We start from the raw sequence: 12,659 nt of genomic DNA, 5'->3' as shown, positions 1-12,659 counted from the left end.
TTACTGTATCAGAACAAAAGCCGTGGGGTCAAAGGAACTGCCTGCAGAGCTTGGAGATTATTGTAAGGCACAGATTTGGTAAAGCTACAAAAAATTTCTGCTGCACTAAAGGCTCTCAAAAGCACAGTGGCCTCCACAATTCTCAAATGGAAGAAGTTTGACATACCCAGAACTCTTCCAAAAGTTGGTTGCCTGGCCAAACTGAGTAATCAGGGAAGAAGGACTTTAATAAGAGAGGTGACCAAGAATCCGATGGTCACTCTGACTGAGCTCCAGAGATCCTGTGTGGAGATGGGACAAAGTTCCAGAGAGACAACCATCACTGCAGCCCTCCACCGATCTGGGCTTTATGGCAAAATGGCCCAGGAAAACGTCACGTATGGTCACTAGATGGAGCATATTTCCTATGATCATGAGCTCAATCTAGTGTCCTTTTGACATGGAGAGAAAATAGCCTAATAACATTTGTGTTTGCTGTCATTGGCATAGAATGACTATATTTACAATTTCACAGTATAAATAGCTCTGCAATTTTTTATGAATACACCCCTGGGAGAGCACGCCTGTAAGGGAATTCCTGTATGGCAACTGGCTAATAGAAATGAGTATAGGCTCATGCGTATGCGCAAGAATGCGCGCACACTGGTGCACACACGCAGGAGCATGCCCACTGTTTCTGGTGCCAGACTATTTAAAGGAGGCTCTTACTCTCTGTCAGTGCTGACTGGTCTTCAGCTAACGTCCTGTTTCCTGCTGTATCCTGTGTGTATCAGTTACTGACCTGGCTTGCCATTGACCTGCTCTTGGATTCTGTTTATGCTTCTGCTCATCGGTTTCTGATCTTGGCTACCTCCTGAACTTGTCCCTGTCTGATGTTTCAGTACCTAATTGCCTGCTCATTGCTGACCCTGGCTATTACTCTGACTCCGCTTCCGGCTCCAGTTTTGGCTCCACAGTCCTGCCGAGTGCCTGTCCTGGCTGTCATTATATTAGCTCTGGTTGTCACAGTGTGTTCTGGCCTCCCACTTATCACAAGTTCCGGCAAGCCAAGTACCCATATCTTGCAGTTCCGGTGGAGTGCTTCCTTAACCTGAGCTGGCCGTTCCGGCATCACCTCTATTCAGGACTGTTACATCACCAGCCGCAAGTTCCACAATCAATATCCACAGGCACTTGTGTTCCTTTTGTCCCTCAGCACCATCTGTTCCACCTTCAGTGGGGCCTGGGTTGGAGATACAAGAGAGGCTGACCTCGTCAATTCAGACTTCTATCAGGTACGTGACAATGTCTGATTTCTTTTTGTATTGTATACAGCTGGGTGTTCCCTTATGTGACAGTGGTGCTGCTTCCCTAGGACTTGAGCCTGTTGAGAGACTGGATCCATCTATTTATTAGACAAATTGGAGCCAGGAGAAAAATTCTACCTATACTACCTCCAGCAACAGAGAACATTGGACATGTACTTCTTATTTCTAGATGGCTTAAAGTGATATTACAGACATCTTTTTTTTTTTTTTACATAACAAACACATATTTACCTGCTTTGTAGAGTGGTTTTGCACAAAGCTCCCGATCCTCCTCTTTTTGGGTCCCACGCCTTCGCTCCTGGCCCCTCGCTCCTGCCATGTGCCCCCCAGAGCAAGCAGCTTGTTATTCTGTGTGTCCATTCACACACAGAGCTACAGATTGGTCCTACCCCCTCTCTGTCTTCATTGGCTCACTGGCTGTGATTGAAGCAATATATAAATCAAACCTTGAGTTACTTCAAATGAATATTGGGAGTGCTGCACCTTAAAACCTGAATACTGGATCTAGGAAATTATTGTAAAAGAAAAAAGTGTGCTGTCTCTTTCAGTATCCTCCAATTCTCTTGAAAAAGAAATCCCATATCCATGATGTAAATAAACAATGATAGAAATGTCATATCTAGAGATGAGCGAATTATTCAAAAATTCGATTCGGCTGATTCGCCGAATTTGCGGGAGAAATTCGATTCGATGCGAATTTATTCGCCGCGAATTTAACTTATTTAAAGGGTTTCTAGGCTTCAGAGAGCCTTTATATTAGTGCAGAACACTGTACCTTTAATTTAAATGCCCTTGGAGTCTGCTGGGGAAGAGAAATAATACTGTCAGTCAGTATGACATGCAGATGAGTGCCGTCGATCTTAGAATCACCGCACACTTCACTCATTTGGGCAGTCATGGGGCACGAAGAAGAAGAAGAAGAATGAAAAGAAGAAGAATGAAAAGAAGAAGAATGAAAAGAATGAGAAGAAGAATGAGAAGAATGAAAAGAAGAAGAATGAAAAGAAGAAGAAAAATGAAAAGAAGAATGAACTATATTACTATATCAGTCTCTAATGGATGCTGGAGAGTTAAACCCCCTAACACCTGCTGTGCCCATTATGAGGGGTTCCCACCATCCCTGTGCTGAGGTTCTGGGTATGCACACCTGCTGTGCCCATTATGAGGGGTTCCCACCATCCCTGTGCTGAGGTTCCAGGTCTGCACACCTGCTGCGCCCATTATGAGAAGTTCCCACCATCCCTGTGCTGAGTTCCTGGGTCTGTACACCTGCTCTGCCCATTAGGAGGAGTTCCCACCATCCCTGTGCTAAATTCCTGGGTCTGTACACCTGCTGTTCCCATTATGAGAGGTTTCTACCATCCCTGTGCTGAGGTCCCAGGTCTGCACACCTGCTGCGCCCATTACTAGGGGTTCCCACCATCCCTGTGCTGAGGTTCTGGGTATGCACACCTGCTGTGCCCATTATGAGGGGTTCCCACCATCCCTGTGCTGAATTCCTGGGTCTGTATGTACACCTGCTGTGTCCATTGTGAGGGATTCCCACCATTCCTGCACTGAGTACCTGAGTCTGTACACCTGCCAAAAGAAAGTTTCAGGATTTTGAAGGAGCAAAATACAGTAATACTGGAACAAAAATGAGCTGCGTGGTGGAGTTGCCAGAAGAAGAAAAGAAGAAGAAGAAGAATGAAAAGAAGAAGAAGAATGAAAAGAAGAAAAAGAAGAATGAAAAGAAGAAGAAGAAGAATGAAAAGAAGAAAAAGAAGAATGAAAAGAAGAAGAAGAAGAATGAAAAGAAGAATGAAAAGAAGAAGAAGAAGAATGAAAAGAAGAAGAAGAATGAAAAGAAGAAGAAGAATGAAAAGAAGAAGAAGAAGAATGAAAAGAAGAAGAAGAATGAAAATAAGAAGAGGAAGAATGAAAAGAAGAATGAAAAGAAGAAGAAGAAGAATGAAAAGAAGAAGAAGAATGAAAAGAAGAATGAAAAGAAGAAGAATGAAAAGAAGAAGAAGAAGAATGAAAAGAAGAAGAATGAAAAGAAGAAGAAGAAGAATGAAAAGAAGAAGAATGAAAAGAAGAATGAAAAGAAGAAGAATGAAAAGAAGAATGAAAAGAAGAATGAAAAGAAGAAGAAGAATGAAAAGAAGAATGAAAAGAAGAAGAAGAAGAATGAAAAGAAGAATGAAAAGAAGAAGAAGAATGAAAAGTATTCCAGTACAGCAAAAAGTGTATCTGCAGAGAGCTCCGCTATTTCTGACAGTTCTCTGACAGTTCCTTCACATTTACAGCGGTTGAAACATTGTATCTATTTATTTCCGAATAAAAACATCTGTATCCTAAATGGAAACAAATAGATACAATGTTTCAACCGCTGTAAATGAACTGTCAGAAATAGCGGAGCTCTCTGCAGTGACACTTTTGCCGGCTGATCGGGAAAAATTCGATTCGTGCACCCGAAGTTGGCTAAAATTCGGATTCGATGCGAATCGAATTTTTCCCGATATTCGAAACGAATTCCACTTCGTCTGGTTCGATTCGCTCATCTCTAGTCATATCCTATGCAAAATCAGAATAACGTGCAAAAAAACCAAACGTGATTAATAGTGTGAAGGTACAAATTAATAAAACAACAGTTCAGCTCTTTTCAAATGTATAAAGTCCATCCAAGTGCTTTAGAAAGTTCCCAGTGCTCCTATATAGAAAAGTGCTAAGGTGCTTTCTGTGAAGCCTCTTAACAGACAGGATTGATATCAGGAAACAGATCACTTGTGCTTTGTTTGTCTCATAGTGGAGAGCGGACGCTCTCACCATCGGATCTCTTGACAGCACAGCAAGGTGATCCATCAGCAAGATTCAGCAACGATATCCCCACTTCAGGAATACATGCCTCAGCCTTTACGCCACCTATATGCTCCTTCAAAGTGATGTATCAGATATAAAAAAGGAGAAGCTTCATAATCCTATACTGTTAAAAAACAATTTTAATAAAAATTCATTGCACTTACAATGATAAGAAGTTACAAGCGGTGTACAAACACCACAGCACAGCCACCAGACCCCTCAGCGCACCCGTGCATGATGACGTCAAAGACCTAGCTCCGCCTGATGCGTTTCTCCATAATAGACATCCTCTAGGATTGGAGTCTCCAACAGCTAACTGTTCATTACCCCTAAACAGATCCCCTACAAAAAATACCTGCTCAGAAGATGTTCCCAAGAGAAGAGGAAAAAGTTTCTTGTTTCAAAAACAGCACCCAGAGTGAGTGTATTAGTGTCCTGTTGGACACACCTCCTGTACCTCTTCCATTCATGGCTCCTTATTCCCCCCTCTCCCACATCATGAAATGCCACCAAATGTGGGCAGCCCAAGCCACGCCTTAAAGCCATGCAATGAGAATTAGTGCCAAATGCAAGCCTCATTTGACATGACACAAAAAAGTAATGACGGCACACATGCAGAATGGAAGCCTACGACGCTGATGTGCAATGACGTCATCATGTATTGTCGGAAACTTGTATTGCATAACTTCTGGTTTTGGCCGTCACTTTCCCTGGTCACGGCTGCGAGCATGAAATGGCACCTGAGATATGAAAAGTACAGAAAAGGCAAGCACTAGCTCAGCAGTCACTGCAGAAAGATGAGCAGGTAAGCATTATGTAGGATGCTTCATACTATACACCAATCAAACATCACATTATGACCACGGACAGGTAAAGTGAATAACACTGATTATCCTGTGATGATGGAACCTGAAAGTCAGTTATCCATGAAGTTGCCCCCCCCCCCAAAAAAAAATGGACAAGTGTAAAACATCTCCAAAACTGCAGTTCTATTGGGATGTTCAGTCTGCAGAGGTCGGGACCTACCAAAAGTGTGCCAAGGAAGGAAAGCCAGCAAATGGCAGCCAAAGACTAATTGATGCACAAGGCGGAGTGGGAGAAGCTTCTGTAGCTCAAATTTCTGAAAAAGTTCATGCTGGTTCCTATAAAAAGATGCCAGAACACACAGTGCAGTGCATTGCAGTGTATTGTGCATGGGACTGCATAGCCGCAAAGTGGTCAGGGTGCCCATGCTGACCCGTGTCCACAAGAAGAAGGCAATGCCAATGGTGTCCTCAAAATACGGGCAAATACATTATGCCATACCATCAGGGAGACGTGTGATTGTCCCCAAATTTATTTTGCAGCAGAACAACAACTCCAAACATATAGCCAATGTCATTAAGAACTATCTTCAGCATAAATTAGAAAAAGGAGCCCTGGAAGTGATGATTTGGCCCCGTAGAGCCCTGATCTCAACATCATCTAGTCTGTCTGAGATTACATTAAGAGACAGAAGGATTTGAGGCAGCTGACATCCACATAGGATCTGTGGTTAGTTCTCCAAGATATTTGGAACAACCTACCTGCCGAGTTCCTTCAAAAACTGCAACTGCACATAGAAGAATTGATGCTGTTCATTTACTTTCCATTTTGTTAATTGAAAAAAAAATATTAACACTTCTATTTCTGAAAGTATTCTTAATTTCCAGTTTTGCACAGTAGTGTATACTGGACAGCAACAGGTATTTATAAACTATTAAATATGAAGCTTGCAGATGTTTAGGAATCAAAGCTACAAATCTTCTGACTGGGGGAAATCTCAAGTGTTCCTAACATTGTTGCTGAAAAAAAAAGTCACTAACCTCCCTTTACCCCTGGTTCATGTATATGTGGCTGTGCGTGTCGCGTTTTGTGTGGGCACGAGAGCCTATTCATTTGAATGGGCTCCCGTGCCCCGTGACACCCAGGGAAGAAGTTCCTGCATTTCTTTGGAAAACGCAGTCCGCACAGGAACTTCGGTTCCCAGTACGGTTGCATTTTCCACCCGCGGGTCTGCAGTCCTCTGTGCGGGTGGTGCGGCTGCATGGATTTCTCCTACTGATACCAACGATGGGGCACTATTCCTCCTACTGATATCAACAATGGGGCACTAATCCCCCCACTGATACCAATGATGAGGCACTATTCCTCCTACAGATACAGCGATGATGGGGCTCTTTATTCCACTAATACCAATGATGGGGCACTCTTCCTCCAACTGATACCAATGTTGGGACATTATTTCTCCTACTTATAACAATGATGAGGCACTATTTCTCCTACAGATAAACCAATGATGGGGCTCTATTTATCCTACTAATACCAATGATGGGGCACTCTTCTCCAACTGATACCAATGTTGGGGAATTATTTCTCCTACTTATACCAACGATGAAGCACTGTTTCTCCTATGGATACACCAATGATGGGGCACTATTTATCTTAGTAATTCCAATGATGGGACACTATTCCACCCACAGGAACCAACAATAGGGCGTTATTCCATCCACTGATACCAATGAAGGGGGCACTTTTCCTCCTACTAATACCAATGAAGGGGCACAATTCTTCCCACTGACATGAACTATAGGGAACTATTGCTCCTCCTACTGACCACGTGCACTATGTAATTTTTTTTTTACCCCCACTGACCACCAAGCTGGAGACATTTTCTAATCCCATTGGAGACGGTCTTAGTTCCTGTGGTGGCTGCAGGGGGGAGGAGGGTGCGTTGGCAATGGATGGGTCATAGAACCCTATGGGTGACATCCCTTCTCCAGGCTTTACTAGCTATTGTTGAGCGCTCTCTCCTCTCCCAGACAGCTGCCGCTGGTTGACATAGAGGAGAGCATGTTACTGGACTGGCCATAAAATTGATAAGTATATACATTTTTCTTACACCAGTTAGTCAGCATAGGTGTTATTAGTGGGAAGCGAACATTTTAGGATTAGTTAGGCCGTTAGGGTATAGCCTGGAATTTCAGTTGTACTGCTGCCTACAGGAGGTTTATATGCTGGCAAAGAAAAAAATATATAGGCCACCAGAATACCATGTGTCATCCATATCAAGAAAGCTGGGTTACAGACACTGCACGTCTCATACCAACAACCAATAATCCTAAAGCAGACAGGGCAAAGGCAATAAATGCTTGTCTGGAACAGGATATTTGTTAAACTGTACATAGTCTACTTACCCAGCCCCAATATCTGTAATAGATTATCTACAGTATAGAGATTTGAATAAATCCATTTTTAGAACGTTTTCTTTTTTGACTGGAGCTTTTCCCTAAATTAATATGCAGGTTCACCCCTTAAAGAAATGTGCCTGGTGGTTTATGTAGCACTGCATGAGAGCGCCGGTGGAGGCAACGCAGGACTAGCAGGATGATGTGATGTATATGGCCTAGGGGAGAGCAGACAGAGAACAATTCGAAGAGAAATTGAGAAAGATTGCAGGTTGCGTGTATTCTGTACATGGTAAGGATTTGCAGGGAGAGGTGATGTATATTGGATATATTAGAGCAGGGAGGGGGCTGCTGAACCGCAGAAGAGGGGAGGGGTGACTTTCAGCTCTGAGATGAAGCAAGTGCTGCTACTGAAGGCATAGAAAATGGTGCATTTGTAATGAATACAGCATCTTGGGATCAAGGTAAGATACAGGATGTTATTGTAATATAATAGTGTATTCCTTTAGTCTGCAGGATATGCTCATGATAGAGGACCTGGCTGTAGATAGACAACTTTAGGTTTCACATCTTCATTTAAATAAAATAGAGTTCTGGATCAAATATCTGTACAGAAGGAGGTGGAGATAGGTTCCTAATTATTAGATATCTGAATATAGGGAGGAGATGGTGCAAGAGCTTGATATTCACATACGTTGTAGAAAGAGAAGGACAGATTTCTTGTCAGATATTGTATCTGTATAGTAAAAGGAGGATTTCGATTTTAGAGTCACAGGTCCATGAGAAAGATTCTAGGTATGCATAGAGAGAAAATATATTTGTTTTAGATCAGTGTTTCTCAACCTTTTTTCAGTCAAGGCACCCTTTAAAATTATGGACAGTCTGGAGGCTACCCCTTGAAAATATGGACAGTCTTGAGGCACCCCATGCTAAAATGGGGTGCCGCCAGACTGTCCATAATTTTAAAGGGGCACCGCATTTTAAAATGTGAAAAACTATTCTAATAGTTTTATGTGACGCAGCAACATCCACACCCATAGGACACCCAATATTAGAGGTGATTTATTCTTCCAAAGCAAATACACCTTTGCACACTAAGTAGTATTCCAGTGTTTCTCTTGTCCCTCAGTTTTCTCCATCACTGAGCTAATGTGACCCTGGTGCTGATGTAAAGGGGCAAGGGAGGGTCAAACAAGGATGCTGTGCAGACAACCAACATACTCCTTTTCAATTGATGATGTCATTGGTTGTCAGGATGCCGGTGGCTAGAAGGTCGTAATGGTGCACAATGAAAACCTGTGACTTTATGTAACTAAAAGGCAGGCTTGTTCCACCCCGCTGGCTTGTATACACAATTTGGGCAATTTTTAGACATTTTGCCAAGGCACCCCTGAGTAAACCTTAAGGCACCCTGGTTGAGAAAGGCTGTTCTAGATGTATATAAACCAGGAAAAGATCATTTCTGGGTCAGCTATTCTGCAGATGAGATGATGGGTTGTCCGTGTGTGTCCAAAGAAGAGTATGTCCTAAGAAAATTGTATAAAGATAGATCCAAAATCAAAAATTGTATACAGAGCAAAAAAAATCTGAATTCAACAAGCAGGGCTGCCATCATAAGGGGGACAGCCCACACACATGTAGAGGGCCTGGGTGTCATGAGAGGCCCAGGTCTCGGTAGGCCGCCTGGGCCCCAACCAACAAGACCAAGTTGTTGCTAGGCATAGCTTGAGGGGTTTCAGGGGGGCCTATGTGGCCCCCTTGCCTCATCCAGCCAGCTGTCAAAGCACCCAATGCTATGCATGTCAGTGCCCAACCAACTTAGAGGAAATTGAGTGCCCCACATTTGCCCTATCCTCCCTGCTAAGGAGGTGGAGAGTTTGGAGTGGCCAGCAGTGAGGGTAAGCTTGACTGGGAATTGCTGGACCATGGTTCCCCATGAGGACAGAAAGGGGGTCCATTAGTCTTCCTTGATTGGACAGTGCTGGGAGAAAGTGGAGACCCAGGTCAGGCTGCTCGCCAGTAAGCCCCTACACAGAGTGGAGAAGTCTAAGAAAAGCACCAATCCTGAGGTCTTTTATGATGGGACCAATACTTTCTTCTGGTGAGCCGCCTCACACAAGCTATCCTGACCAGTATCCACCCCAGATATCCCTCTCCCACTGCCTAGAGCAAGGCTGCTGTAGTACTACAAGTCCCAGCATGGGGGCAGGGGAGGAACTGGGGCTTACTAGAAAAAATGCTAAAGCTGCAGTCCCTACCAACAGTAGTTACTGGAACCAATGGTTCCTGGCAACCAGTCAGATGTTTCCTCCACTCAGAGTGGTTGCTAGGGCTTGTTTTGGTTGTCTTTGTTCAGAGTCCGTACATCACCCCAGTGCTGGATTCTACATCCTCTGTATCTGAGAGGACAGATCTCAGACCCTGGAGCACACTGTGGCTGTATGATCAGCCAGTCATTTTTCTGCCGAAAAAAACGGCTGGGTTGGTTCTTCAAGAGAAGACCAGCCCAAGTGATATCTGAGCACATAAATACAGTTGTGTTCAAAATAATAGCAGTGTGTTGAAAAAAGTGAATAAAGCTCAAAATCCTTCTAATAGCTTTTATTTCCATACACACAAATGCATTGGGAACACTACACATTCTATTCCAAATCAAAACATGAAGAAAAATATATCAAATTTGTGTTGTTCCTCTAAAAAAATTGAAGAAAATTGAATATTAGACTGTTCAAAAAAATAGTAGTGTTTGTATTCTTCTTTACAAACTCAAACATTCACTATATAAACTGAAAAATGTTTGAAGATTTTGCTTTCCTTTGAATCACTTAATATTTAGTTGTATAAGCACTGTTTCTGAGAACTGCTGTACATCTGTGTTGCATGGAGTCAACCAACTTCTGGCACCTGTGAACAGGTATTCCAGCCCAATATGTTTTCCCCTCACCAATCAACTTTTTAATCAAGGCACGCTGTTCTTCTGAACAATGTCTGGAACGACCCATTTTCCTCAGAATTTCAGAGAGAAATGCACTGTAACCAGCATGTACAACATTTGCTGCCTTCCTTCCTTAAATAAGGGCAATAATTGCCACCTGTTTTTCAAAGAATGAATGACCTCACTAATAGAACTCCACACTGCTATTATTTTGAACATGCCCCTTTCAATTAGTGATTCAATTACACAGAATCAGCAGCATGCATGTCATGACTGTTGGGTCTGTTGGATTTCTATTACTCTACTACACCTGCTAGTAAATTATTTGGAAATATCATTTCTACCAAAAACAGTGATTGATCAGGTTAGTTATGTCTGACTGCTATTATTTTGAACACAAGTGTATGTACACCTGGTAAATAATATGCATGCTTATTTGGAGGTAGCTGATTACCACATAAACATGCATGCTTTGCCAGTAAGGATGTAATTTTTTTTATGGAGGTATCTGACGAGGGCATAAACATATGCACTTGACCTATAAAGGTATGCATGTTTAGATAGGGGTATCTGATGAGCACATAAACTTGAACACTTGGCTATTTGTGACTGTCTCTTTGTTGGATTGGGTAGTCTCTTTGCTAGATGGATATGTCTCTGAATATATAGGGCTGTCTCTTTGCTAAATATATGGGGATGTCTCTTTGCTGAGTATATGGGAATGTCTCTTTGCTGGATTGGGTGATCTCTTTGCTGAATATATGGGGTGTCTCTGTGCTGGATTGGACCATCTCTTTTCTGATTATATGTGGATGTCTCTTTGCTGGATTGGGCCACCTCTTTGCAGAAGATATGGGGATGTCTCTTTACTGAATTCGGGGGGGAGGGGGGGGCAAAATTTCTAATGGCTGCCCTGTCTACATGTGCCTCTTTCAAAGGGATGATGTGAGTTTTAGGTGTATATATAGTAGATGGGTTCTAGATAAGATATAAAGTACTGAATAATATATATATATATACCATGTAATTATGGAATAAAAGAAACAAGCCATGGGATCCTTATCAGACTCGAGACCATATATCTATGCAATAAAGGAGACGGATCATACGTCAAATATCAGATTGGAGACCGTATGTTTAAGTCCTGTATCAGACCAGAGACAATGGGGGGAAATTACCAAAACTGGAGTAGACAGAATCTGGAGCAGCTGTTTGTAGTAACCAATTGGCTTCTAAATTAGCTTGTTCAGTTGAGCTTTGAAAATGAAAGTTAGAAGCTGATTTGGTCACCTTGCACAACTGCTCCAGATTTACTAAATTCCTCGTAATAAATGTAGGCGCAGAGCCAGGAGTGGCACGAGTGCCGGGTGGATCTGGAGCTGGCGACAGGTAGCCGGAAACCCAGGAGATCCAGATGCAGGTCAGGTGCAGGTGCAGGAACGTAGGTGCAGCAGCAGGCAGGTATGGCGGCAATCAGGATGTGGACTAGGACCGGATACCAGAATGTGGGTGCAGTAGCAGGCAGGTATGGCGGTGACCAGACTGCAGGCCAGGTGCAGGACCGTGGGTGCAGCAGCAGGTAAGTGTGGCAACCGTCAGGATGTAAGCCAGGTACAGGTGCAGGTTAGGGCAGCAGATTCAGACAAGCCGGGTCAGTATCAGGCGGACAGATAAGGTACAAGGGAGCAGGCAAGCGGATGGTCAGGAATAGCCGAGGTCGGTGCAGGCGGAGTTCTTTCTTAGTCAAGCAAATCAGAATACAGGTAACAGGATCAGGAATATGTGCAGGAACGTTACAGATCAGAAGGCATTTGACTTTACTATTCTGCAGGTTTAAATAGCCCGCCTGGCGTGACGTGTACGCGTTCTGCGCATGCACGATTTTTCCGCGCTTCTGAGCATGCGCGCCCGCACGCTCCCGCGCACTGGCACCGCCACGGCTCGAGGGGATTCATCGCACGGCTGCACGGCGACAGGATCCCTGACAGGTGCTGACTGAAGACCATATACAGTATCTACTGAATAAAGGAGGCAAGACCAAGTTTCTGTATCAGATTGCACACCTTATACCTATGACATAAGTCCTAGGTCCTGAATCACACTGGAGACCATGGGGTTTATTTACTAAAGCTGGAGAGTCCAAAATCAGACTCCCTTCTGCATAGAAACCAATCAGCTTCCAAGTTTCATTGCCAAAGCTTCATTGAACAAGCTGAGGTTAGAAGCTGATTGGTTTCTATGCAGAAGGGAGGCTGATTTTGGACTCTCCAGCTTTAGTAAATAAACCCCCATATGTCTATGGAATGAAGTCCTAGGTCCCATATCAGACTAGATACCATATATCTGTTGAATGAAAGAGGCAAGTCATCT

General features: G+C 43.3%; 1 protein-coding gene and 1 long non-coding RNA gene across 4 annotated transcripts in view; one reads left to right on the top strand and one right to left on the bottom strand.

The window, feature by feature from the left end:
- The window catches only part of LOC149463454 (uncharacterized), a 66,416-nt gene that overhangs the window by 46,836 nt on the left and 6,921 nt on the right, over positions 1–12,659 (bottom strand). The window lies entirely within an intron of this gene.
- LOC149463453 (LHFPL tetraspan subfamily member 3 protein-like) overlaps positions 7,496–12,659 on the top strand; it is a 29,862-nt gene continuing 24,698 nt past the window's right edge. The window contains exon 1 of one of the 2 annotated variants that reach the window (XM_089674981.1): positions 7,496–7,646. The gene's annotated coding sequence lies outside the window, so the exon portion shown is untranslated. Of the gene's footprint in view, positions 7,647–7,689; positions 7,819–12,659 lie in introns of those variants that run through there. The other variant, XM_089674980.1, reaches the window with a different exon arrangement.

The sequence above is a fragment of the Staurois parvus genome, unplaced genomic scaffold (genome assembly GCF_062004578.1).
Source record: "Staurois parvus isolate SC_StPar_1 unplaced genomic scaffold, SC_StPar_1.0 ptg000154l, whole genome shotgun sequence".
Classification (NCBI taxonomy): Eukaryota; Metazoa; Chordata; class Amphibia; order Anura; family Ranidae; genus Staurois; species Staurois parvus.
The sequence above is the reverse complement of the archived record's forward strand: the minus strand, read 5'-3'. Positions and strand labels throughout refer to the sequence as shown.